The sequence below is a fragment of the Triticum dicoccoides genome, chromosome 7B (assembly GCF_002162155.2).
Source record: "Triticum dicoccoides isolate Atlit2015 ecotype Zavitan chromosome 7B, WEW_v2.0, whole genome shotgun sequence".
Taxonomy (NCBI): domain Eukaryota; kingdom Viridiplantae; phylum Streptophyta; class Magnoliopsida; order Poales; family Poaceae; genus Triticum; species Triticum dicoccoides.
The window spans coordinates 80,453,121-80,476,945 of NC_041393.1; the positions used below are offsets into that span (position 1 = coordinate 80,453,121).

General features: G+C 49.6%; 2 pseudogenes; both read right to left on the minus strand.

Moving 5' to 3' along the window:
- Positions 1 to 6,518: 6,518 nt before the first annotated feature.
- LOC119338655 lies at positions 6,519 to 8,430 on the minus strand (annotated as a pseudogene).
- Positions 8,431 to 17,761: 9,331 nt separating this feature from the next.
- On the minus strand, positions 17,762 to 23,510 carry LOC119338656 (annotated as a pseudogene).
- Between the last annotated feature and the right edge of the window lie 315 nt (positions 23,511 to 23,825).

Here is a 23,825-nt window from a genome sequence, read left to right on the forward strand (position 1 = left end):
TCGTAAATTGTTACGTTAATGCAAGCTTTGACACTGATCCGGAAGATTCTAAATCACAAACCGGATACGTGTTTTTATTAAACGGTGGAGCTGTAAGTTGGTGCAGTTTTAAACAAAGCGTCGTGGCAGGATCTACATGCGAAGCGGAGTATATAGCTGCTTCGGAAGCAGCAAATGAAGGAGTCTGGATGAAGGAGTTCATTTCCGATCTAGGTGTCATACCTAGTGCATCGGGACCAATGAAGATCTTCTGTGACAATACTGGTGCAATTGCCTTGGCAAAGGAATCCAGATTTCACAAGAGGACCAAGTATATCAAGAGACGCTTCAATTCCATCCGGGACCAAGTCCGGGTGGGAGACATAGAAATTTGCAAGATACATACGAATCTGAATGTTGCAGACCCGTTGACTAAGCCTCTTCCACGAGCAAAATATGATCAGCACCAAGACTCCATGGGTGTTAGAATCATTACCGTGTAATCTAGATTATTGACTCTAGTGCAAGTGGGAGACTGAAGGAAATATGCCCTAAAGGCAATAATAAAGTTATTATTTATTTCCTCATATCATGATAAATGTTTATTATTCATGCTATAATTGTATTAACCAGAAACATGATACATGTGTGAGTACATAGACAAACTTAATGTCACTAGTATGCCTCTACTTGGCTAGCTCATTAATCAAAGATGGTTATGTTTCCTAACCATAGACATGTGTTGTCATTTGATTAATGGGATCACATCATTAGGAGAATGATGTGATTGACTTGACCCATTTCGTTAGCTTAGCACTTGATCGTTTAGCGTGCAGAGCGCCGTTTGATTTGCATGACCTGCCTTGGATTTGGCAGCTCTTCCGCCTCTTCCTCTTCTCCGTCTTCGTCGATGACAATGATGGGAGGAGGACGGTGGCGGGTCTGCTGTGCTGGTGGGGTGACGATCTGCAAGTAATGGAGCGATTTGAAGGCGTGCCTTCATCGCTCCTCCCTTGTTGAAGTCGGGCAAACCTTATTGTATTAGACTGTCGAGAACTCGTCGTGCTAAGACCCAAAGGACTAGTGTACAAGAACAACAACCATCACTTATGAAGAGAAGCGTAGAAAAAAGGATCCAACTTGTAGACACATGAATGCAGGCGAACGAAAAGCAGAACCAAGCAGGTGCACCAAAGATTAACACCGATCAAATCCCATGAGATCTGCCGAAAATACACCTCCACACGTCTTTCAGCGAACCAGTGCATCGCCGAGACGGGGCCTAGGCAGGGAAAACCTTATTCCATCTACACAGAGCCCACCGCACACCTTCGCCTTCCCGAGTAGAACACAAAATCCTAAACAAACTAAAAAAATACTTAAATTGGAGCAGGAGTCCTCCCGCCGTCAAGGGCCGGAATCACCGCGTCTCCATGGCCCTATGGTCGCAGGAGACTAGGCAGATCGGCGACGCCATCGACGGGAGTCCGGGAAACCATAGTCGTGTGGGAATCACTCGTACTATATATGTGTATACCCACACTATGCATTTGTGCCGACCGAGTGTATTTATCTTTTCGACACGGGCTTTAAACGTGGCTTTGCAGTAAGTTATGACTGTGTGCGTGTAACAATTTACAGGATAAAAATAAGCTACTCCCTCCATTCGGAATTACTTGTCACAAAAATGGATGTATATACGACTAAAATACATCTAGATACATTCATTTCTTCGACGAGTAATTCCGAACGGAGGGAGTACTTGTGTAGGTGTAGCTGTAGCTGTAGGTGATGGTATTGACCTGTTGTGATGGCATAGCTATTTCCGGAAATCCGTTGGTGCTATGTAATAAGTAGGAAAAAAGAGTTTATGGGTGCACCAATAAAGGAAAACCCAGCTGCATTGCCCCTATGCCTGGTGAGCGAATTTTTAGTCGCCGAGAAGGCCAGAAGAAGACGAGCTTATTCATAATGTGCCGTATAAAACTGCGTAAACTGTATCTTCCCCAGCTGAAACTTGGACACAAACACACGTGCAAAATTTCTCCGCTGAGATCTATAGGAATTACAACCAAGAACGCCTGAACCAGCATTGCTGTTCCTCGGTTTCTCCGTAACCGGAGAGGAGACTGGGGAGCCACGGGCCACGGACAGCGACACGCCAGCCTCGAGGAGTACGAGCAACGTAGGTAGGTGAGCCGGCGAGCAAACCTGCGCCGCATCCTGCCTCATCGGCGTGCGCGCGCACTCAATTCGACCTGCCCGGCCAAGGATCGATCTCGCCTCACAGTCTGGCTGTCAGAGAGAGAGAGACGGCGACCCAAGTGGCACTGTGGCAGTACTGCACATCTCGCTTTCGGTGCCGTTCACCCGCTCTGGATCAAAGAAGCACAAGGGGCTTCCCTTACTGCATCTGCTAAAGCACACACCCTTTACTTATCTTGCTTGAGTTCAATGAAGGGGCGCTGTACCTGTGATCTGCACTTCAGGAAGGCACTGTACGTGCTCCTGCTGCTTAAGATCTGCACTTTAGATTGTGAGAAGTACCAGTGTCACGGCACAGGTCCACACTGGAGGGTGCAATGACCATTCACTCTCCTCTCACCATACCAAGGCGTCGTTTCAGTCGAGCCGTACCGCCGGTGTTTATAAGCTCGATCGGGACCGGACATGGGAAGGGGGCTAGTTAAGCTGTCACTTGCCAGAGAAAACTGTAGAGTACGGTCCAAGGCATTCAGATTTTTGCGAACCAACGTGTGGTTAGGAAGTCAGTCGTATCCCCAGCATGCCATAGTTCAAGTTCTACTGCTCGCATTATGCTGGATTTATTTCAGAATTTTGGTGATGCGCGTTCAATAGAAGGAGGCGTTCCCGTCGACTACGTGGCGTCTGTGGTGACTTTGTCAATCTCAGGATTTTACGAAGTCACATTGGACGCCTCGTAGTCAATGAGAACATCTTCTCCCAGTCAACGCGTACCGCCGAAAATTCTGAAATAAATTCACGCTAAACCACTGTCCACCAAGTAACAAAATCGAAAATTCTCTTATCTATCTTTTTTTTAAGAGGCGCAGGAGAACTGTGATTTTCATTAGGAAAACTGATCGTTTTCAGCCGGTGTTCACACTCGCGCGAGCGACCGCGTCGGCAACCGTCCGATTGCCAGACGATCGCACGGTGGACAGAGGCACGATTTGTTTTTTTTCATTACACACGTGCTGCAAGTGGGTCCCACGTCCAGGTGTTTGTTGGAAGCTCGTTCTGTCTGTGTCCAGCCAGATCACGCAGCGGCCCGCAGCAGAGCACACACGGAGCATTTGGGGGCGATTATGAGAGAAGGCCGTGGCGGCGACGGGGGATTCAGCGGTGGAGGGACAGCGGGGGGCGTCGGCGACGCGCTGGATCAGCGCGGCCCCCCTGTAGCGGCGGCCGGCGTCAGGTACGTTTGCTTATCCTCGCATCCACTCGTCGCCGGCGAACCCCTAGGATCTCCACTTTCCGTTGTTTTTCGGCGGATTAGAGACCGGAGGGTGTAGTTGAGGGAAGGCGCGTGCGCCGGCGATGCCCTAGAGCAGCGCCCAGCCCCCTGTAGCGGCGGCCGACAACATGCACAGCCTCCCACCCCCCTAGTTTTGTTGCTTCATTTTCGTGTTGCTATTTTAGATTAGAGACAGGGGGTGGTCTAGTTTGAGTAGTTTACTGGCAAAACCCTAGGGCCCCCTTTTTTAGTGTTCATAGGCATGTATTTTGTGATTATGTTGATTTCTGAGTAGCATGGATGTTTTTGGGGTTTTGTTGGTGACTGATTGTAGTATCACTAAGCAGAAGAGGGCTCTGCATGTGATCAGTGGGATTGTTGTATTTTTTTTGTTGCGATAGTATGTGTAGTAATCAGAGTGTCGTGTGGTATACCTGTTGGCCCCCTGTTTTTTATGGAGACGATTGCAGTGTAGAAACAGCTGACCCCCTGCTTTTTTTATGGCGACATCATGCTTGCTATGTTTCCATACGTGTTTAGCTAATGGGATATCCATTTTTATGCACATGCTATTTTTTCCTTGTTGGCTTGTGCAATTGTTGCTTTGATTTATGCACACACACACACAAGATAAATTTTCCATTTTTTGTGTCTCGAATGTGGGTTGTTTTTTATCTGTGGTTTAATGATGTTCCATGTTTCTTTTTTTCTTTACGCAGCATTTCAGAGGAAGAAGAAATGGAGTCAGATATATTATTTGTGCAACGTTTGCGTGTTGCAAAAACCAAGCTCAATCCACCAAAGAGGCGCGTCATAGATGGCATCGGCTTTGGTGATCTCATGAGGATTGCACCATTCACTGTCCATATGAACTGATCGAGTGGATTGTGATGAACATTGACCCCGATACAATGATGCGCACACCCGTTCAACATAGGTTAACTTTAAGTCACCGAGTACCAAACCGTAGTACAAATTTAAGAAAATACGATCACAACCAGTCGGGTATGCCGTATGAGATTACATAGAGTCCAGGTCTTCCTTTTGCTGCTTTCTCACAACAAATAAATGACTAACTCACAAAAAAAATGACTAAAGATAACCTAGCTAAAAGAGGCATTGAGAAACGAGAGAATATCAGGTGATACCATCACTTGGGTGCTACCATGATACCAGTTTAAATTTTTTAATTTTACATGTGTCAAAAAAATTGTGAATGTTCATCACACATGTTTCTACAACCTCTAAAAAGTTCAGATCAAAATCTGAAATGCACAAAGAGAAACAAAAAAGAGAAATCCAGATGTGAATAGTGTTGTTTTTTACACTATTCACCCTTTTGTCTTTATTGCCACTATTCACGTTGGATTTCTCTTTTTTGTTTCTTTTTGTGCATTCGGATTTTGATCTGAATTTTCTAGAGGTTGTAGAAAAATATGTGATGAACATTCACAATTTTTTTTTGAATTTTTTTGACACATGTAAAATTAAAATTTTCAAACTGGTATCATGGTAGCACCCAAGCGATGGTCTCACCTGATATTCTCCTATTGAGAAACCTCATGAATGTGTGTATTGCTCTGATAATGAGACCATTGATTATCTTTTCTTCGATTGTGTGGTGGCTAAGCAAATCTGGACCCATGTCTCAGATGTTTTTTCTCCATTTAATTTGGATCAAATTATTTCTCTATTGCCAGGTTTTGGCCTGCTAATAAGAACCATACTGCTTTAAATTTTGTCTATGCATGCATTCTTTGGACTTTGTGGAGTCGTGCCACTAATTTACTGAGAGTAGTCGTTGTGCCACTGAAATCTACAACTCAACTAATTTCTCGTCAAGAATGAAATTGGACTCCACGATTTCAGTGATGTTTGCAGATAAGAAATTTGGAATGCTAACAAGAGATAAACATGCACAAAGCAATTAAAGTGATTTTTGTTCCTGCCATCTTATATTTAAGCACGCTGCTCATTTGTGATGGTTTGCTATTTGGGATGGGCCGAGGTGTCCTCGAGATGGCAGCCACTGTGGCGAGGACGGCGCGGACACCAGGGGCGAGGGCAGTTCCTGGCGTGGCGGCGGCGTTGAGCACGGACGTAGTGTTGTCCAGCATCCCAAATGTGTATCATATCCTCCTTCTATAACTGCATTTTGAGTAATGAAATATAGAACATCTAATTACAAGAGGAACAAAATATACAGCTACAGAAGGAGGGTGTGGTCTGGTCAATATGCATACAAGAGGAACCATATTGAGATCTGTTAAAGATGCTATTAGGTCTAACTACTACATCCAGAACACCAATTATGAGACGATGGGCATACAAGAGGAACCATACTGTTGTCTGGTCAAATCATTTTCCCAAGCCCACAATTTTAATTTTCGCAAGATTATGTTTTCCGTTCATTTTAAAGCCCAACTTGGCTTTGGTGAAATAGCAGCCAAAATTTTTGACACTAGAATTTATATATTCAACTAAATAAAATTAATAAATCAGGGAAGCGAAAATGAGTTGCTGATGAAACGAACACCACTACACAAACAAAAAGTCACTAGTCGAGACATCAAACTAAACTTGAACGAACTGAAGATTAATCCACATAAAAAGGCTGATAAATTACACCATTGTGGTTTCCATAGAAGCACCGGCCGGTACATGCAACATGAAAAAGAATAAAATGCATGAGAAAGAGAACTGACATCAATAGCAAACAGCTGGTTCCTCTCCCTCTTTTATGCATGTGAGACCACACCCTTCTTCTGTAACTGCATTTTGAGTGATGATGGCATCTAGAACATGTAAAATGCTGCTTTGATAAAAAACAAAGAGGAGTTTTGAAGGAGGGTATGAATATGATGCGATCAATATGCATACTACAGGAGGAACCAGCTGTGTTAGGTCCTAATTAGTACTCTCTCTGTTCCTAAATATTTGTCTTTCTAGAGATTTCAACAAATGACTAGATACGGAGCAAAATGAGTGAATCTACAATCTAAAATATGTCTATATACATCCGTATGTGGTAGTCTATTTGAAACATCAAAAAGACAAATATTTAGGAACAGAGGAAGTAGTTACATCCAGAATGCTGCATGAGAGAACAGCATGGTGTTCTTGGACACCGGATAGGACCTGGTGCAGGGCCGAGCTTTAGTCCGGAGCTCTCCCTCGCGATCATACTCGAGGCCAAACAAGGTGAGATGGAGCATGCTGTCGACCGGCTTCTCGTGCCGCAAGATGTTCTCGACGAGGCAAAATCCGTTGCAGCCCATTTAGGTGAGAGTGGCATCCATGTGCCGGCCGCCACCCATCCACGGCTCCTCATTGTTGCGGCGGAACAGCTTCTCCTTGAGCATCCTGCAGTCCGGCGGCCGCTCGGCGGCGGCGCTGCGGGAGGCGACCGGGCAGCAGCAAACGTGCCCTTCGCCCTTGTGATGAATCCCGACCCATGCATCCAGGCTGCCGTCGAAGTAGGCTTGTCCTCTGAACGGCAACACCCAGTCCCCAAGCTCCTTCCAAAGGCCATTGCCAGTGTCGAAGGAATGGGTGACAGAGGCAGTGGACATGAAGATGGTGCGTCCGTCCGGGTGCAGCGCGTAGGCGACGACATCCAACCCACTGCACGGCGGCAGTGATGGCTCGCTGTTCCATGACCAGTCCATCTCATCACCCCGTAGGTTCCATGGATGGCTGCTGGCCTGGGAGCCCACGACAAGGCCTGCAAGCTGAGCACCTCAGGTGTTAAGGCATATAGCTTTTCACCAGCGGCCATGGCGGCCTAAAAGGCAGGGATCCCAGACGGAAGAGGCGGGCCCACGCGGAGGGCTTCGGTCTTGGTGTTGTAGACGATGGTTGGGGGAGCGGGAGCGTCATCGTCGTCTTCGAAGTAGTAACGAAGGTTGAGGGTGACAAAGATGTTGGTGCCCAGAGCAGCGAAATCCTTGGGGCCATGCACCGACGAGTATATCCGGGCGGCGGTGGGCTCGGGAAGCTCGTGCAATCCTCCTGAGTAGATCTCATCGGCGTCGAGCTTGTATATGTGATAGCCCTCCTCCCAGTCGTCCAGCGCCAAATAAAGGTGCTGCTTGCGCCGAGCCCTGCAGCGCAATCAGAACTCCGCCGCCGCCGTTTCCGGCTACTCTCCGCGCAATCATAACTCCGCCGCCGCCGCCGTTTAGACGAGGAAGAGGAGCGAGTCTTCTCGAGCCTGCTGCCCATCGCCGCTAATCCAATCCAAGGATCTCTAACCTGGAATATGAAGATCTGGTTAATTTGTGGTGGGAGATTTATGTAGAGGGAGCTGTGGGAATCCAAGTCTTAATTGATAAGGAAGATCGGCTTAGTACCTTTGGTGATCGATGAGGAAGACCGATTTGAATCGGTTGAGACGAAAAATCCAACTCGGCAACCATCTCCGTGGCGCACTCTAGTTAGGGACGTTTTTTAGGGCTAAAAGCTGCTTTATTCAAAACCGATAGTCATAGGGATACAAATGATGTCCGGTGTACTAGTAACCAAAGATGGCGACCAAAATCTAATGTGTAGTAGCAGCTTTTGCGAGTATATGTGCTTCGCGATTACATTCACACAGATCTCATATGAAGATGGAGACATCTGCAACCTTCGTCTTGATCTCATCCACGATCACTTTGCTTGGGCCGGAATATGGTTCTTCAGTGTGTTTAACAGTCGCAGCACAATCTGTAGCAATCTGAACCCTCTGAAGATTCAAATTGAGCGCCAAGGACAGCCTTCACTGCAAGCCATTGCTTCTAACGTCTCTGGGTAATTAGATCTTGCATCACCACCGCTTAAGCAGCCAGAAAAAGACCAGTATAATCACGGCAAACCACCCCGATTGCACCACTTTCAGAGTCCTTTGCCCAGCCTGCTGAAGGTGCAGTCCACCTGTTCGTCCGCTGCCTAGAAGGCTCCTGGCTCGACCGGTTCACTGACCTGTGCCTCATTGGTACGAGCTCAAGATCCGAGATATACTATTTGTTAATAAAGCACACCGTCAAGTGTGGCGACTAGTACTGCTGCTCGTGTATAGCTTTCCTCCGAACCCACCATATAGACCAGAGACTTGCTATTGCTTTGATCAACTGTTCTTCATTCGCTGATTCCTGTAGTTCCACTAACCAAAGTCGAGTATCATCAGTCTTGATGGTCACCATGTGCTGAACTAATCTTCAGCTACCATGGCCCAGACACATTTGGCCAGATGGCAGTCAATAAGTGCATGTTTCCAAGGGACGGGGGTGGTGGCGGACAATGCGACCGGCCGGCTGTGCCAGGGCTAGAGAGGCGCTGCGCTCAAACCTGGCCAGATGGGCCAGCCCGGCCCGGCCAGGATTAAATGGGCCAGGCACGGGCGCAGTTGCAGAAAAACAGGACGAGGGTGTGATCAATATGCATACAAGAGGAACCATTTTGGGATCTGTCGGACACGCTCTTTGGTCCTAATTACATCCAGAATGCTGCATGACAGAACAACATGGTGTTCTTGGACACTGCATACCCAAGCCTCTATATCCGGGGAAGTTTTTGCGTTGAGGTTTCACCACTTGGGTGAAAGCAACCCATAGACTAACGGCATGAGGGCACGTGTATTAAATTGGGATGTGGCGGGGTAGAAACTCATGTGTGGCCGTAGTTTGTTTTGTAAAAAATTTGAACTTGCTTGCTCCTTCACCGTGTGGCTCTAGCTGTTCAAGATGTATGTGCTTGACGTGTTGTGTTAGTTCTCAATTTTGCTTTCCCTTTTTACGCCGTTCTAGCATGCAGTAGGCCAGGTTGTGTCACAGAAAATATATGTATGTGTTTGCATGCCAGAGGAACCATGTACAGTGATTAAGAAATGAGAGCAAATCGGTGGTCAGCGCTGCGCACATACGTTCAGATGCAAGGCGAAAAGGTACGTGGTTAAATCAGCTACTGCATGCATGCGGATGAATGGGAACACGCCGCTTGAGTGGACGAGCGGCCAATTGCAACTGCCCGAAGCGGTGATCATGATCAGGGGATTGGCACTTGGATCCAACGACAAGACGACAAGGTGCATGCAGCCGAGACGGAACGCGGTGCCTGAGTACGTGACTGGCCAATAATAACTCGCCGAAGCGGTGCCCTGGGGATGCATGGTTGGGGCCAACGACAACAAGACAAGGAGGGTGTGCGGTCCGGCAGTTGGTTCAGCGAGTGGGAACTGTTGGGGTAATTTAAAAGTGATTGGGACACCCAGGAGAGTCTAGCTTGCGCTTACTCAGTTGTCAGAGATGTTTCAGAGATTAGCACCGCTTGCAAGGTCTGCTCTGGATGCGTCCGTGTTTTGCTTTTTGTAAGTGGCGCCGCTTATATGGGTCATTCTACACCTGCCGTTGTCCGACACTTTGTGTTTGATTTTGTTTCATACTCTCCATCCCTTTGTACACTATATATAGGTGTTCTTTCTTCCTGTACTTCGCCTACTTTCTTTGGTTCGTTTCTTTCTTCTTGTTTATACTAGCTTCATGGTTCATTATTCCTGCTGTCGTAATGGGCCGCGGCATCCGGGTCGGCCTCCTCGGCTGCGTGGAGCTGTCGTTGGTCGTCGTCCTCCTGCTCCGCCCGGTGTTGGCACTGCAGCAGTGAGCACGAGGCCATGCAGTGGTTCACGCAGCGCGCGGCGGAGGTGTAGGTGGCTCGCAGTTCTGCCGCTGGCGGTGGGCATCGGCACAGCTCTCGTGTGATCGCGTCTAGGCCAAGCTCACAATGCGATGGCGGGTTGCGCGTGCGCGCGGTGACCATGAGTGGCGACGTGCGGTGTGGATGCAACATGTAGCAACGGGCAGTACTGGCAGCGGGGATGTTTCCAACCTCTCCTATCCCTCTTCTGATGTGGAGAATGGCGGCTCGGCACGGGACGCGACAGTGCGGCCGCCGGCGCCCTGCATCCTCCACCGGTGTCTCATGTATGTGCCCCTAGCCTCCTTCCTCCTACTATCTTCACTGCCTCCGTTGCAGTCGATGGATGTCCACATGCCAGACAACAGGCGCAGCAGCGACCATGGTCAGACCCGCGACTCCCGCCCCGCCAGTCGTAGACACTTCTTCTTGTGGCTTACTGCTTTCCCTGCAGGTGGAGCTCAAGTGCTCAATGTGGAGGAGCTCGCCATGGGCTAAGCATCGTTCTGGGCGCAGCTGACCGCCCTGCGCGACGACTGCTCCGACGCAGGCCAAGTGTTCGGCGTAATGTCTGAACGGTTGCAGGCAAAAATAATCAGCTCAGTCCGGAAATTATGTTGCTATATACTTGTGTTCTTTCCTGATGCTTACTTTGTATGAGCAATCTCTCTCTCCCTCACTTTTGGGCGGCACAATCTTTGTGAATTCAGAAGCTTGCAGGAGCATCAGTTGAATCATTTGGCGCTAAAGCTAAAGCTTGTGGAACTCTTTCTGTGCTGGCCTCACTGTCGAATAAAGGTATCATTTTTCAGGAACATTCGTCAAAGTTATGTTTATCTATTTTCCAATTTTTTTAAATAAAAATTAATAAGTGTTGCAAGATCATGGCTGCTAAGAGGTTACTCTAAAAACTAGGCATTTTGAATAGTGAGATGGTCTTTAATTTTCAGTGTTAAGTAAAGATTCAGATATTCAGTCAAGTTGCTTGAAAGCTGGGTCTAATGCATTTCTGATCATAAGCAGGGCATTTTGAATAGAATGGGACGCTTTTCAGTTTTCTTAGTGTCAAGTAAGCATTCAATTAGATGGGTATAGTACATTTCTGATTAAGTACTGGAAACCGTAAGAGTTGAGCAGAAAATAGTACACAAACTTAATTCCACACTTTAATATCCAACCAAAGTACAGCCTGGTCTTTTGCTGAAAGTGTTGTTGTTCAGTAAAATCGTTCTTTGGTACTATAATGTAATTCCACGCTTTCATATTCAACCAAAGTACACCTTGATCTTTTCCTGCAAGTGCTATTGTTCAGTAAAATCATTCTTTAGTATAATGGGGCAGAATCTCGATACACTGATGGTAGATCCTGTAATCGTGTACCTGCCAAATATATAACTCATTCCATTTATACATAGAGTACCTTTGTGGTGCCATGTTAAATAAGGGTGGCCATTTTTGCATGACGGACAGTTGAGTGAAAAATTGATATGGATTCATATCAGAACTCATGTAACGTAAGTGATTTCTTCTAATTATTTTGTGCAAATATCTTACGATCTTATTTTTTCTGGGTTATCATTGGTCAGCTTACAACGATCAAAATCCCTTCCCCTGTCGTGCTTCCACTATCTTCTGTAAGATCCTTGAATTGCTTTATTTCATGGTTTCGGTTGTGAATGAATTTGGAAGGATCACAAAGTAGTCTTTAGTTCAGTTTGTCCATTTATACTTTTATAGTGTTGATGCATCTAGCTACGTGTTCCTTTATTTTGCTGTAAAATGAAATAGCATTTTTTTTGTCGTTTAATTCTTCAAGATATTTAATGATGTGATCTGAAACTTGCAGCTTTGTTCTATTATGGAGAGCTGGGAGTTTTAGGGATAAAATCAGCCACACTGCTCCAAACAAGCGAACAGAGAAATCAGTTAGCATGTAACATCTCATCATGCTCCTGTCAACGAAATAAGTAGCATCTATATAACATCTCCTCATACTCTTCTCAATGAATTAACTTTAGATTTGACAGTAGTTTCTATTGAACATTTGTTTAACTTCTTTGTTTCTTTTCAGTGTAAACTATAATAGAGGAGTATATCACACAAATGCTATGTGGGAAGAGGTATTTACAATTGAAAATATTAAGGAAATTTACTAACAGCGCATCATTACTTGCCTTATTATGACTGTACAATTTCACAAACATATCTTCTATATTGAATCACATCGGATTGAAAAAAAGGTATCTCAACTCAGCAACACCTCACACAACATCACAAATTTCATTAGCAATGTCGAACCAATTTCACAGCAATGAATCAACAGGGCGCGGCGTGCCGCCGCGCGGGCATAGCTAGTAGGACCTAGTGCAGGGCCGATCCTTGGTCCGGAGCTCTCCCACGCGGTCAAGCTCAGAGGCTAAACAAGGTGACATGGAGCATGCTGTCGAGAGCATTCTTGCGGCGCAAGATGTTCTCGACGAGGCAAAGCCTGCCTTTGCCCATGTAGGTAAGAGCAACTCCAATGGGCCGGGTCGGCACATTTATCCGCTTTATGTCTGTTTGGTTCGGCCGCCCGCCTGGCGTCCGCCCTGTTTTGCATTTGGATCGGTAGCGCGCCCAACGCGCCGACCCATTTTCATGTCCGCACTCAATTTTTAAAAAAGGCCTGTGGCCATAGATCATGCCAGCAGCCATGTCTCATGTTGACACCATGCCAGCGCTGGCATAAATTGCCAGCTTCAAAAAATATCACCACACAGTTCATGATGGCGCACTCGTCAGCGGCCGGCACACATGCTAGCACACAAAAAGGGGTGGGACTTGAGTTCGACCACGCCATCACGGCCCCGTGGTCATGCCAGCACGCAAGCCGGCATACAAAAAAGAAGACGCTCGCGGCCACAAGATCACTCATCGGTGAACTTGAGCATGTCAGCCTGAATTTTCTCGAACCACGGCCTCTTCCTTGGCGACACGGTGTTGAGATACACCTTCATGATATCCACCCCGGTCATCATGGTCGCGAGTGCCACTTCTTTGGCCTTGGTCTTGGCGTTGGCGGCCTCGATCTCGAGCATCTTGGCTTGCTTCTCTGCCTCCAACTCAAGCATCTTGGCTTGCTTCTTCACGTCCATCTCTAGCCTCCTTATTTGGATCTCCATGGAGGCGTTCATTTGCTCATCTTTGAAACGGTGGCGCTCCTCCTCTCTTGAGTCCTTCTTGTTCATCATGCCCTCCACGCTTGCGACCAAGGTGTTCGATGCCGCATCCCGCTTGTCCTCCTTGGAGTTGGTCTTCCCCCGTGGCCGAGCCGGCTCACCATCCCCAACCTCCTCCATAGCTTCCTTCCTCCCGCGCGACTTAAGGGCGGCATATTGCGCCTTGAACATCTCCTCGTCTTTTATGACCCTAAAGCAATGGGAGAGGTTGAAGCACTTGCTGTTGTGTTGGACCTTGAATGCCTCCAAAGCTTGAAATGCCTACAAATGTTTTCATGCAAGCATGTTGACACAAATGTTATGCAAATGAACACGCAAGCATGAACTTGATGGCACAAAAGAGGACGGTTTTCTGCCATACCTTGTCTTGCATGCCAATGCCACTCATGGGGCGGGCCTTGACGCTCTCAAGAGTGGGACAAAACTTGTTGCACTCTTGTTGGATCACTCTCCATTGCTTCGAAATGGACACCCACCGACGCGTGCTCACAATTTGGTAAGGAGGAAACTTCTTAAGCTCATGAAACTCTCGGTGGACATGAATCCAACAAGTCGAATGCTTTTGTTCAGCGCCGGTCTTGGGGTCTTGTCCAATGTCTCTCCAACACTCGCAAAGAAGCTTGTCCTCGGCCGCCGTGTATACCTTCGTGCGCTTTCTCGGCTTCGGCCCGACGGCTTGGTTGGCGAGCTCGTCCTCAAACAAAGGCTCCACTTTGATGTAACACTCGTCATCTTCCTCTTGCCCATATTCGTTCGAAAACTCGTGGTCAATTGGGAAGCCGTCCAGTTCCATGCCGACCTGATCACGCATGAAGGCCAACTGATCGGGATCATAGCCAGCGCCCGGCGTGAACGCCCCGTGGTCGTCCTGGATTTGTGTCTCGTCGGGGTCGTAGCCAGCGGCCGGCGCACCGCCCTCAAAGATGAGGTTCTGCATGTAGTCCTTGTCACCAGCGGCCGACATTTCGTCGAACAGGTTGCGGGCGTCCGGTACCATGTTGGCCGGCATCTGTGGCATGCGTTTCCTTGCGCCTCCGGATGACGAGCCACCGACTACCAGTGTGGCATTGAGGTCAATGGGCACGGGCGCGGGCGTGGAAGGCGCCACCACGCTCATGTCGGGCGAGCACTCCCGGAGAGGCGGGAGGCCTGCGGGTACACATGGAAGTCGGGCACCGGGGTGCAAGCTGACGCGCAGGGCGAGTCGGGCAGCACCATCCGAGGGAACGCGGATGAGCCGGTGCTGACCGCGGTGGCCACGGCGACGTTGATGAGGCTGTGCTGGCCAGGGTTTAACCCTAGCATATAGAGCGCCTCCCTCGTTGCCGCCGCGACGCGGGAGTTGGGGACCTCCTGCTGCGTGGTGGCGGCGACGTGAAAGCCGAGACGGCTTCACCCCTCGTGTCTGCGGCGTGCCTCCGACCCTTCCTCTTGGCCGACTCCGCCGCCCGTTGTTTGGGCATCAGCGCCTTCTTTGGCTTGGTCGCGGTGGCGGTCTTGTGCGGGGCACGAGGCTTGCCTTTGCCGGAGGGGGTGGTCTTCATGCCGGACGGGGTGAGGGAGGCGAGCCCAGCGGCGGCATCAAGGTCGAGGTCGTCGTCCATGGCGGGTGTGGGGCAGGAGCGCATGCGGGCGGGAGGGTTTTGGGGAAAATGGTGGGAAATGATGTTGGCTGCCACCGACCGGCGGGCCCAGGGAGAGGAGTAGGCGCGCGCGCATCCGTCTCGTGTCCGCGTCGACGCAAATCCGGCTCAAAAATGGGCCAGGAATGGGTCACCCGCGAACGAAAAGCGGACGCGCGTCCGTTTGGGTGGGCGCGTTGGGCTTTCTTTTGTGTCCGCGCCGACCCAAACGGACGGCAGCGGATGAAATGGGTCGCCCCGTTGGAGTTGCTCTAAGAGCTTCTCCACTCATTCCCCCCCCAGCGCACTCGGCGAATGCGTTTTGGCCTATGCACTGACGGTTTTTTCGCCCCTGGGGGCGATTCAGTTACCAGCCGCACCCTAGGTTTCGGCCTCAAGATGCACATAAATTCAAACTTGTCTTCCCACTGCCAAAAAAAGGCCACAAGTTTGGAGATCATCAACGATCTGCCACAGTCCAGCGATCACCATGCCACAGTTCGGCGATCAAACATACACGAAAGTTCGACGTTCAAAAGAAAGGACACGTAGACAAAGGAATGCATCAGACGGCGGGCTCCTCTAGCGTGGGACTGGCCGCCGCCAGCGTGCTCGGCGTCGGCGTGGCTTCGGTGCTCGGGCTGGTCGGCGTCGGCGTGGCTTCTGCGCTTCGTGTCGGTGTGGCTTCATCGCTTGGGCTGGGCGTCGGCGTTGGGGTCGGCATGGGCATAGGTGTGGCGGTCGATCGAAGGCATATGGTTCAAGATGAGGCCGCGCTCTGACAAGTACCACGCCTTGACCTGCTCGTCCATCGTCGACATGTCCGCCCCATCAAGAATGCCAGGTCGATGTTCCTCTTCTTCGCTGCGATGTTTTTCCGGAGTAGGTCGAGTTTGATGGCGCTAGTCGTCATCAACGCCGACCACCGAGCGTCGGATTTCTCCTCCCTCCTTGCGGCCCTGCTCTTGGTGTCGGTGATGCACTGCTCGATCGATGATTGAAGCTGTTCGGTAGCTGGTGTTGCGTTCCTCGCCGTCTGAGCTCTTTTGTTGCTGTCAGGGCGCCCATCCGCCCCGTACGAGGCGGGCGCGTCTGGCTTGTAGGTCTCCTTGGCCTTGGCGAGGGTGAGCCGGACATCCCTCCACTTCTCGCATGACTTGATCCAGGAAAACACGTGAAGGAACTTGAACTCTTGGTCGTTGCTGTCCCGGCGGTACATGTTGAACATCCGGACCATCTGCGTAGCAAAAGAACAAGTGTCGACGACGTGCACGGCGAAAGAAGTGAGCCTGCGGCTGGATATACCTAACCCTCGACGTTGGCGCCGCTTTCTAGGCGAGCCGCTTTCTAGGCGAGCCGCGATCTCCTCAATGATCCCATGCCATTTTTTGCAGGCCGCCTGGATGATCGCCCAATGGTTTGCCATGGCTTTTCGCCGCGCTGCATGTGGATGGTGGCGAAGTAGGGGTCGACCAGCTTGCGCTCATCGAACACCAACTTGATCTGTCTCCAGTACGCACCGACGTTTTGGTTCACGCCGGTGATCGGTTCGATGTGGTCTTCCATGTTTCGGCGAGTCAATCGTCTTCTTTGGACGTCCACTTGACGCGCGGCTCGCCTGTCCTGGCATTGCCCTCCTGCTTCTTCTTTCCCCCTTTCCTCGCCTGCGCTGGTGCTGGCTCCATCTCCTCCTCCTTCTCCTCATCCTCCTCCTCAGCATCATCGAGCTCCTCGTCCATGTCGACGGCGGTATCCATTGTGTCGTCTAGCGCATGGAACCCGGGGTAGGAGACGGCGGCGACCGAGCCGCTAGTGATGATCTTGTCCAGGTCGGCCTCGGTCGCGCTGGGGTTGCCGAAATGTGGCGCCGAGGCTTGTGAGAAGGTTTGGGCTCCCCGGCGCAAAGGCGGCGTCGACGAGGCTGAGTACGCCGGTGGCGAGTAGTTGTACTGGGCGTGGAGGCCGGCGAACGCGGGCGAGGGAGTGCGCTGGTTGGGGTTCAGATCGGAGGGTGGGCACGCGGCGACGCGCCATGTGGGAACGTGATGTTGGAGTTGAATCCATCACGCACGTCGCCGTCGGAGTAGCCAGGCGAGGGTGCGTACCCCCAGGGCGGCGCCGAGAAGTTTAACAGCGACGGGACGCTCTGTTGGCTCTCCACATAGCTTGCGGGGCATGGCCGGGCGGATTCATCATCCCCACGTGAGACGCCTCTGCCTGCTCCACCGCCGCCGCCGTGTCCCTGGCCTTCTTGGCGTTGAGCCTGTTCCGCCGGTTGGTGGTGACAGCCTCCCGGCGCTGAACCTCCGCCCTCCACTCGGTGTTGGACATGCTCGGTGGTTTTGCCTGCGGCGCCCTCGGCTTCCTCTGTTTCGACTGGGTGGAATCGGCAGTTGCGGCGGAGTGAGTGGCCGAATACTTCTTCGGCGGCAATGCCGGCCGGATGGCGGGTAGTGGGAGAAGAATGATGGGAGTGGCGGGGCAGAAGGGGGAAGCAATGAGGAAATGGAGGGAAGGGGGAAACGGCGGGAAAAGGCCTATCTATCGCCGACAGAGCGGGCCCACATACCTTTTCACTTTGGTCGGCGCCCCCAGGTGCCCCCCCGGGGAACTGGGTTCGGCTCGAGTTCGCCGGCTGTTATTTCGCCCAAACCAACGGTAAACAAGGACCGGGGGGGGGGGGCGACTGGGCCAATTTTTTGCCGCCGGTGCTAAAAAAAGGCGCCCTGGGAGGCCTCTTTGGGAGGCCAGTGGAGATGCTCTAAGGGTGATCTTCAGGTACCGACCGCCGGTCACCACATCTCCTCATTGTTGTGGTGGAACAACTTCTCCTTGAGCATCCCGCAATCCGGCGGCCGGACGGCGGTAGTGCTGCGAGAGGCGACTAGGCAGCACCAGACGTATCCTTCCTCCTTGTGATAGATCCCAAGTTCCCAACCCACACATCCAAGTAGGCGTCGAAGTATGTCTGGCCTTTGAAAGGCAGAACCCAATCCCCGAGCTCCTTCCACGAGCCATTGCTGGTGTCCAAGCTGTAAGATGTATTTTCTGGAAGTGTTCCTACTCCTCCGTAGAGGAGCCGCGGGGTTTTATTGATCGAGGGCAGGAATCACCCCTGCCGTGGTTTACAAGTCTTCTACCGATCGCTTGGATTCGGTAGGATAAGAGATAGGAGGTTACAAGGGAGAGGAACAGATAAGTAGTTGAGATTACAATCAAATATATCTCCAAGTCTAACACCCTCCCTTAATTTGAACTACCTATCCTAGATTAAGATTATTCTTGAATGCTTCAAACGGCTTGTACGGTAGAGCTTTGGTGAACCCATCAGCTACTTGATCTTTGGAAGGAATAAAATGTATCTCCAACTTCTTCTCTGCAACTCTTTCTCGTACAAAGTGAAAGTCTATTTCGATGTGCTTGGTTCTGGCATGAAAAACAGGATTGACACTTAAATAAGTAGCACCCAAGTTATCACACCATAGACATGAAGCATGATGTTGCTTTACACCCAATTCTTCAAGCAAAGACTCAACAAAAATAATCTCTGCAGTAGCATTTGCCAATGATTTATACTCGGCTTCAGTACTTGACCTTGACACTGTTGCTTGTTTCCTGGCACTCCATGAAATGAGGTTAGAACCAAAGAAAACAACAAACCCTCCTGTGGATTTTCTATCATCACTGCAGCCTGCCCAATCTGCATTAGAAAAAGCACTAACAAGTGTAGAATTGGAACGTTTGAAATATAGCCCCAAACCTACAGTATGCTTAATATACCGTATGATCCTTTTGACAGCTGTCCAATGAGCAGAAGTAGGAGCATGTAGGTATTGACATACTTTGTTAACAGAAAATGAGATATATGGTCATCTCAAGGTTAAGTATTGCAAGGCTCCAACAACACTCCTGTATCTAGTACTTTCCTTTTCATTAAGTGGTTCCCCTTCATAAGATGACAATTGTTCTGATGAAGATAATGGTGTGGGTGAAGGCTTGCAATCCTTCATTCCCATCCGAGCCAAGAGTTCAGTGGCATATTTTTCCTGTTTCAACACTATACCATCCTGAGCTTTCTTAACTTCAATGCCTAGAAAGAAACTCAAATCACCAAGATCCTTTAAAGCAAATTCTGAGCTTAGATCATGTAAGAGAGCATCAATAGCATTCTGAGAAGAGCTTGCAACTATAATATCATCAACATATATGAGCACAAAGATGATAGTATTTGCCTTATTGCATATGAAGAGAGATGTGTTAGCTTTTGATGCAATAAAGCCAAGGTGTTTCAACTGCATACTTAACCTGGAATACCATGCTCTAGGTGCTTGTTTCAAGCCATATAGAGCTTTATCAAGCTTGCATACATAATGTGGTTTTTGCTTGCTTTCATAACCTGGTGGTTGCCTCATGTAGACCTCCTCTTCCAGAACACCATGCAAAAACACGTTCTTTACGTCTAGCTGTCTCAAGCTCCATCCCCTAGACACAGCAATAGCCAGCACAAGTCTTATGGTTGCAGCTTTTACCACAGGACTAAATGTATCCTCATAATCAATACCATAACGCTGCTTAAAGCCTTTAGCAACAAGACGTGCTTTATACCTATCAATGGAGCCATCTGCCTTTTTCTTGATCCTATACACCCATTTACAATCAATGATGTTTTTACCTTTCTGATATGGTACCAAATGCCATGTCTTGTTTTTCATCAGGGACATATACTCCTCATCCATAGCCTTTTTCCACTTTTGATCTCCAAATGCATCATCTAGTTTTGTTGGCTCTCCTAAAATGCACAACATACAATACGATATAGTGCCATCAGTTCTTATTTTTGGATTTCTGATACCTTTTTGTAGTCGAGTTGTGACTCTGGATGTGGTTGGTTGCTGTTGTACACGCGGGCGCACAAATTCGCTAGTTGCAGAGGATCCTGGAGAAGAGGCAGGCGTTGCCGCACCAGATCCAGCGGTCACAGGTGTGGTATGTTCTTCCACAGCTGCACCACCTATTGCCGCAGTTGATCCCGCGCCAACTGCGCCGGGTGGGCCTTCCGGCTGCATGTGCTCGCCACGCCTCGCAGTGATTGGCTGCATGCGCGGGCCGCTTGAGGGGGATCCTCCGCGTGAGGACGTGGCGGCTGCGGGATGGCTCGCTCGCGCCTGGCTCTCCAGGCCGACCGGTTCGTGATCCGACGAGGATATTCGCGCGTAATCCGAGGGAGATTGACGATCAGGGGTGGCAGGCGCCGCCAGATCATCCTCGAACGCTACGCCAGCTTCATCTTCTTCTTCTACATGAAATATGGCCTCATTTTGGATGAGATTTTGAGCATTCTGATCATTTTGAACTCTGTTTTCTTCAGGTACATGCACACACGGAAGACACGAACTGGTTCCAGCAGGAATATTATCATCATGTTGGTTTGTGCAATTGTTTCCCCCGTGATCAAAAGCTCGAAGTGTAGATGGAAGAAGTAGAATCTCTTGACGAAGAAGAGCGTCGACATTGGGATGGAGAGATTCAAAAGGGATAACTGATTCATCAAACACTACGTCTCGAGATATATAAACTCGGCCTGTGGGAACATCTAGGCACTTGACTCCTTTGTGCATAGGGCTATCGCCCCAAAACACACTTTTTTTGAACGAAACGCAAGTTTGCGTGTGTTGTACGGTCTTAGGTTCGGCCAACATGCACAACCAAAGACTCATAGAGATTTGAAGTCTGGTTTGGTTCCAAACAAACGTGTGATGGGACTTTCGAATTTGATGACTTTACTGGGTCGAATATTTATGAGATATGTGGCGGTGAGGAAAGCTTCATCCTAGAATTTTAGGGGCATGGAAGCATTGGCTAGGAGTGCTAATCCTACCTCAACAACATGATGATGTTTACGTTTAGTCGACCCGTTTTGCTGATGAGCATGGGGACAAGAGACATGGTGAGAGATTCCAATTTTTTGAAAAAAAAGAATTTAGCTTCTCATACTCACCACCCCAGTCGGTTTGCATGGCAAGAATTTTTGAGTCTAGTTGGCGTTCAACAAGATTTTGGAAGTTGGTAAAAATTTGGAAAACATCAGATCGTTTCTTTAACAAATAGATCCAGGTGAACTTGATATAATCATCAATGAAGCTAACATAGTATGAGAATCTACCAACTGATGTGGGAGCTGGTCCCCATACATCTGAGAGAATAAGCTGCAAAGGAGCTGTAGAAACACTTGTTGATATAGGATAAGGTAATTGGTGACTCTTCGCTTGCTGGCAAGCATCACAAATCGACTCAACGCTAGACTCATAAGGGAGATTATTCTTGCTAAGGACATGTTGAACTATAACTGAAGAGGGATGACCCAGACGACTATGCCACCTTGCCGAGGAAGGTTTGGTGACACTCCATGCTTGTTTATTTGACCATGATGGAGATGAAGATGATATGAGTGGATATAGGCCTCCCTCACACTTTCCTCTAAGGATGACCCTCCTCGTTGCCAAGTCCTTGATCACAAAAGAGTGAGGATAAAATATTATGAGAACATTGTTGTCAAGGGCAAAACGATGAACAGAAACAAGATTTTTGGAGGCATGTGGAACATGTAAGACATTGTTAAGATGTAGATCTTTAACGGGGGTTTTGACAATTGAATTTCCAACATGAGTAATGTCCATACCAGTTCCACTTGCCGTGTGTATCTGATCACCGCCGTGGTACCTTTCCCGCATCGTCAGCTTGTCGAGCTCCCCCGTGATATGCTCAGTGGCGCCGGAGTCAGCATACCAGTTGGTGTTGATGCCATAATTGTTGGTGACGAGGTTGGCTTCTTTCTTCTCTTCATGATCATCATCATACCGATGCCAACAGGCTCTATCTCCACCAGCATGGAACTTGTAGCAGATTTGGCATTCAGGGTAGTCGCCTTCTTGCTGTTGCTATTGTTGTGGTTGAGGGCGATACCGTTGCTGATGACAGCCACCGCCACCCCCACGACTCGGGGAAGGAGAGGAGCGGTTTCCTCGACCACGTCCTCCTATATTGCTTCGGCCACGGCCTCCCCTGCCGTGGGACTGCCCGCGCTCTCTGTAGACGGTGTTGGCAGAGGAGCGGAATCCTGCTGGACCATCGCCCAACATCTCCATCAGCTGATCAAACGCAGCGATCTACGCGAAGAGGTTGTCGACGATGATGGAGTTCTTGATGGCGCCGACTGCTGCCATGATGGGATCATAGTCCCGATCAAGGCCAGCAAGAATGTAGTCCATCATCTCCAGATCGGTTACAGGACGCCCAACCGCAGCTAGCTCGTCCCCGAGGCTTTTCATCTTGGCGATGAAAGTGTTGCTTGACATGTTTCCTTTCTTGGTGTTGGAGATGGCCATCCGTAGATTGGTTATGCGGGATTGTGACTGCACGGCGAATAAAGTGGTAAGAGAGTCCAGAGATCAAAGATATTGTCCTTATCGATGACTTGCGCCAGGATTTCCTGAGTGAGAGAGTTCAGCAGGTAGCTCAGAACCTGCTGATCCTTCGACAACCACGGACCATACAGAGGATTGGGCTTTATGGCCGTGGTTTTGTCCGCCTTGGTGACTTCTGTGGTCTTTGGCGGTGCGGCGTCGCTGCCGTCTAGGAGGCCGGTCACTTGCGTGCCTCGCAGTGCCGGCATGACCTGCGCCTTCCATAGGAGGTAGTTCCCCCTTGCGAGCTTCTCTGTTGGTGGAGCACCTAGGTTGAGGCCGACGGCGCTTGAGCTCATAGCCATGGCGATGGAAGGGTGTTAGGGTTTCTGGTTCGCTAGACGATAGGAAGAGGCGTGGCTCTGTATACCATGTAAGATGTATTTTGTGGAAGCCTTCCTACTCCTCTGTAGAGGAGCCACGGGGTTTTATTGATCGAGGGCAGGAATCACCCCTGCCGTGGTTTACAAGTCTTCTACCAATCGCTTGGATTCGGTCGGATAAGAGATAGTAGGTTACAAGGGAGAGGAAGATATAAGTAGTTGAGATTACAAACAAATATATCTCTAAGTCTAACACAAGCAATGGGTAACGGAGGCGGTGGACATGAAGATGGTGCGTCCGTCCAGGTGCAAAGCGTAGGCGACGACATCCATCCCGGTGCACGGGGGCGGTGATGGCACGGTGTTCCATATCCAATCCCTCTCTTGATCGTTCCATCTACCGTCGATGGGAGCCCACAACAGGGCCTGCAAGCTGAGCACCTGATTTGTTAAGGCGTATAGCTTTCCACAGGCAGCCATGGTGGTCCTCAAGGCAGGGACCCCATATGGAAGGGGCCGGACTACGGCCACGGCAGCGGTCCTAGTGTTGTAGACGATGGTTGGGGGAGCATAATTGCGGTCGCCGGAGTGGTAATAACATGGATCAGGTGTGGCGAAGATGCCGGCGCCCAGAGCGGCGAAGTCCATGGGGCGCACACCGGCGAGTTCATCCGGACGGCAGCGGGCTCGGGAAGCTCACGCTCTCCTGCTCTTCCTGAGTCGTCCGAGATGTCGTCGGCGTCAAGCTTGTACATGTTGTAGCCGCTCGTCGAGTCATCCAGCACCAAAATAAAGGTGTTGCTTCCGCTGTGGCCTGCTACGTGCTGCGCAATCGCAATCGCAGTCCCAATCCCGCGGCCGCAGTTTTGACAACATGGAGGAGGACCCCTTGTCGTGGTCCTAAGACTAACAGTAGAAAGGGGGGTAGGTATGGAGAGGCAAGATCTTAGGTATGATGAAGGTGTACACACGAGGTTTACGAGTTCAGGCCCTTCTCGGAGGAAGTAATAGCCCTACGTCTCGGTGCCCGGAGGCGGTCGATTGGATTGTGTGTGTTGAATTACAGGGGG